The sequence below is a fragment of the Glycine soja genome, chromosome 6 (assembly GCF_004193775.1).
Source record: "Glycine soja cultivar W05 chromosome 6, ASM419377v2, whole genome shotgun sequence".
Taxonomy (NCBI): Eukaryota; Viridiplantae; Streptophyta; class Magnoliopsida; order Fabales; family Fabaceae; genus Glycine; species Glycine soja.
Window position 1 is genome coordinate 16,214,380 of NC_041007.1, and position 5,147 is coordinate 16,219,526.

General features: G+C 33.5%; 1 long non-coding RNA gene across 1 annotated transcript; it reads left to right on the forward strand.

The window, feature by feature from the left end:
- Positions 1 to 285: 285 nt before the first annotated feature.
- LOC114414063 lies at positions 286 to 2,029 on the forward strand. The gene is made up of 3 exons (XR_003667110.1): positions 286 to 539; positions 1,504 to 1,642; positions 1,728 to 2,029. It is a non-coding gene; the product is annotated as an uncharacterized LOC114414063 (long non-coding RNA).
- The last annotated feature ends 3,118 nt before the right edge of the window (positions 2,030 to 5,147 follow it).

Consider the following 5,147-nt stretch of genomic DNA (forward strand, 5'->3'; position numbering starts at 1 on the left):
AGAGACACAAAGGGATGATCACATGCCCAATAAGCACTACTATAAAAAAGCGTTTCCACGACATCAATACAACAACATCGATGCTTTGGCGAACTTAGTTGAATTTGTAGCGGTGGCATTTTTGTAAATACCACGACATTAATGACGACATTTTTTTTCAAACCCGAGGTCGTATTTGAGCTGTTCACGAAACGCGACGTTTCAGTGAAAGAAACGTCTTCGTATTTGACTATAGGCAAGGAATACAACCACATTTTTTAAGAAATCACCGTTGTTGCTATTTTGCAAATTAAATTTTAGAAAAATAGTGTGCCATTACCTTTTAATTTGTTGTCCCCTTCTTGTCTGTCGTGCGCACGCCGACCCTAGCAACCTCCTTCGTAGCCTCGTAACATTTGCCCTTCATCTCCGGCGTCGTGTCTTCCCTTCATCTCTGAGTTGTAGTGCTCTGAACATACTCCATTGTCGACTCTGTCTGTCAAACTATACCGTTTTGCAAATCATCGAACGATAGCGTGTTCATTTCCTTTTCTTTCACTGTAAGTTCTCTCTCATTTGTCTACCAATTTAGTTCATGGTTTGTATCGCTTTAATCAGCTTCATACCGTACTCATGTCACATTTCTTCATTTTTTCGAACGATTATTACTGATGTTACTGTTCTAGAGTGCTATTTAGCTTTCACTATTGATTTTGAATGTAATTTCTTGAGAAAATTAGAGGTTGCATGCCGAGTTGTTAAGTGAATGGCAAGGTTTTAAATTGCGATTGCGGTTTCATGGTTCTCCTTGATATTGCGGGCTAGAGTTTTAAAAATGGTCCACAAGGGTGACTTGGGTTGCAGGATCAAAGGTTTTTTAGGTCACCGTGACCACAACTGCATTTGTCTGCAATTTCCTGCGGTATCAAGAATCATGACGAAACCAAAGACACAATAGTGAATGCAATTTAAAAGCTTGATTGGGGGAAATTGTGGATAAATGCAGTCACGATTATGGTTGCCTTGTAGTCCCGGACACCCCAATGTCACAAATCTAAAAGTGAAGTTACATGAATCTAAAATCAATAGAGGTATCACTTTTTTGGATGAGTACAGAGATGTTTAACAAATTGCACTACTCCCTTTTTGTTTTATTTTTGGTTTAAGATGGATAGACCAAAAATAAAGGAAATTATTAGACAATCTGAGTTATTAAAAATTATATATTTGACCCCTAATTTATTTCTACCTATACAGTGATTTTAAAGCTTTGGCAAAATTGTCCAGCTTATATTCTCTTCTCTGAGATTCTTCCACTCTCCTTCTATTCTCTTCAAGCATCTTGTCCAGCTCTTCTCACCAACAATGTGTTTGGTTGTTACTCTAAAAATTATCCTTGTTGGTTTTGGATTTGCTGAGTATATGAGCTTATATTTCCTTATCTTGATTTATCTCCCTGCAGCTTATATTTCCTTATTAGCACTTTAACTATTTATACTTCATTGTTGTTGTTGCTGAGACTAGATGTTATGACAGAGATAGGTCTCTTAAAAAGGTAGGCACAAACACAAATTACAAAGAGATAGGCCTTGTGCTCTACTGTTATCTCATACTTGTGTGCCATGGCTCCTTAAGCTTATGATAAGCTTATATATCCTCTCAGGTGAAGATAATAGGCCTTGTGCTCTGCTGTTAAATGTATGTTTATGCATTAGTTTTTAACTAATTTTTTTCTTATGTTGGTGTAGACCCATGAATTTTATCAGTTGGCATCAGTGGCATTCTGCCTACTTGTTGCTTGGGTGTGTCTTCTACTTGTGTGTAAAATCTTTGAATTCTAGGACTTGAACAACTTTGATAGTGAGCTTGAAGAGTTTGCCAGAATATTCTACAAGGTATACCTTGTTTCCTTGTTTTCTCATTGTCACAGTTTGACACTGGCTTCTCATGGACGAGAAAATATCAAGTTGAGGAGTTCCATCATTCAAGTTCCTTGTTTCCTTGTTAGCTATACCAGAAAATGTTATTATTATTATTATTATTATTATTATTATTATTATACCGCAAATGTATGATTATATAATTTTTTGATATTTTAAACTATTTATATTTTTCTTTAAATTTAATTTATATTTCAGAATTTTCTTAACATTTTAATTTGTGGTCTAATTTTTGAATTCTCAATTATAACAATATATTCATCAAATACATTTTAATGTAATTTGATGTTATTGAATTCTGTTTAAATAAATGACTTTTTATCCTATAAAATATTTAAAAATAATATATTCTATTTTAATATTTTATCTTTAGTAACTAATACTTACTTTATATAGAATAAAATATCATGTTTGAAATTTATTTGATTAAATTAATTTTACATAATATTTTTATTTTTAGAAATAAATTCTTTCATTTTTTAAGGGAAATAAATTCTTTCATTAAGCAAGACAATTGGATGCAAAATCAATTTAATTTATCATTTTTTACCACAACTTTTAGCTTAACTTTTTTAAAACTAAGATATCAAAATTACCAAATAACCAAGTTTATTCTTAAAGTTCTTATTTTGAGCTTTGACATGTTATTATACTTGTATTGTAATTGTTTGAAAAAATATGGTGCTTATATATTGTATTTAATACCGTAAATTCATATCCTTAAAACATAGAATGATATAACTACTCTGCTTAATTTGATTGATTGACTAATATATAGGGTCAAGAGCATCTCTTGGATTCAAATTTGAATCTGGTCTTTCCAAACATACACTGCCATTTAATTAGAAAATAAATATGATTTGATTTCATTCTACAAGTCACCTATCAGTCATTACAAAGAACAAATCAAATGTCTTTCCCAAAATTTTTATTTAGGTTTCTCATGGTTTCTTTGCATACCTGAATGCTTTCAACATGGTGGGTTGATTCACTAGATTGGCATTGAATGCTTTCAACAAAGGATCCTTTTATTCAGCATTAGGCAGCTGTATGAGTAGTGAAGTTTTGTGTACTCCTTTAAGTTGATCATGGGTGAAAGAGTTATAGTATTGATACTACTCTTTTTCGCTCATTTGTTGATTGTATTCACAAAGACATCACCTCAGGATTGTAAGTTCAGTTTTAATAAAAAAAATTTCTCATCATCCAAATGGTATTTTTGGTGTACATATTTATAGTCAAATTAGAAATATTCAACTTGTTTTTTCAGTTGGGAAAAAAATTGAATACATTCACTCTTAGCTTCTATAACAATTTTTAGCTATCTTCTATATGTTAGTTAAGTTTGACACCATCTCCTAATATCTAAAATGAAGTTTTCTTTGCAGACCTCTTATTGGCTTTGTTTATGTGCATCATCTTTTTTTGGTTGCATGATTTGAACTGTACTTTGGCAATACCATGGATGGCGTTGGGAGGAGGCAGTATCTGTTTTTAGTTAACAAAGCTTTCTACATCGGTCGTAAAAGGGCCGTTGTAGAACACGTCACAAACTACATCGGTCGTAAAAGGACCGTCGTAGAACACATGATAAACAAAATTGTTCCTACGACAACACCGATGTAGAAAGCAAACTTTGTTTATCATGTGTTTCTAAGACGGTCCTTTTACGACCGTCGTAGAAATATCCATCCTCTACCACGACCGTATTTGAAGGGCATTTTCCACCGATGTAAAATGCTATTTTTCTAGTAGTGAAGGAATAGGATCGTAGATATTCTTTTTCACCAGATTCTATATTGAAGTTATTAATCTTGTGATAACTTGAAAAGAAAGTACATGAAGAAAGGAAGAAAGATACTGGAAAAGCCTTAGAATCTGTATTGATTCAACAACAAGAAGATTACAAGTGTCTGGCTGATAATTATCAGCTACATATATATAAAAGGAGAAAGACAAACTAAAGAAGGAAATAAATAAAAAAGAAAACAGAATAACTACCTAACAAAATAACAACCTAACAAACTTACATATATATGGAAAATATTTAAAAATAAAAGAATGATACATGTTTTGTTACAAGTCTTGATCCAATAAGCATATGTGCATATGTAGCATGTTCTGTCGTCCCTTCTAATATTTATTAAACATGTTTCGTGTGTTCTGCCCTGCCCCCACCCTATAATATTTATTAAACAATGATGCAGAACATAAAAGGATGTGAATTGCTAATTTGCCTTAGGGTCTTGAAGAAGGAAACCGTGTGAATCATGATGGTTCACAAACAACCGAAATTCAAATGTGAAAAATCTTTGTTGACATGAGGAATTAAGAATTAGAGCTTAATATCATGGATGATGTTAGTCATAGCTTGTTATCAAGATCGTGGGTTTGATTTTCTGCTAACAAAAAATTAAAAATTAATAATTAATATTTGTTGATAAAAAAAATAACTTATTATCATGGTTTTTAAGTGGTTCGCAATGGATCATGATTTTTAAGTGTAGGATGAATCTTATTATCATAGGTCATTCCACACTAGTTCTCCTTGTAGTTTTTTCTGCTGAACCTTTGATCACCATTTGTCACCGTCAGAGGTGATTTCTAGCGGTGGCGTTTCAAGTTTTATTTTTATTTTTTTTTTCCTCGCTACCATCATTCTCTTCTTCCTCTTCTTTGGCGCTGACCATCCTGTGGAGTTGGTTCAACCTGATAAAGTTATTGAAACTCAAATCTAGCAACCCCAAACTCAAAAGCCTCAATGATACAGGGAGCGGACCAACAAATTCAAGGCCCTCTATGCAACCACCACGATGACATCACGCACTAGATCTACACTTTATACTGTTCATTTTCAAGCGTAACATATGACCAAGACCTATGAGTCATTGCTATCAACGTCTCGTTTGTTCAACTCTTTGAGCAAGTTCCGTCAGAGATTGAAGAATTGGACAAATTGAAAAAATTCACCATCACTGTAAATCTTGGTTTCAAGAGCTCGTAGCTCATAATGGCCATTGGAGAGACATGCCGCTAAACAGGAAAAGCCGCTCTTGTGGCGGTCACGTAGGCTACACACTTCGGCTCTTTGACAATACCAACGACTCACACAAGATGGAGAACAAAAGTGATAGAAAGAGCAGCCCATTGATGCCTTTCGACAACACAAATGGGACAATGTGCATGAGAGATCTATGTCAAACATGGGTTAGTTTGTGGAAGTTCACG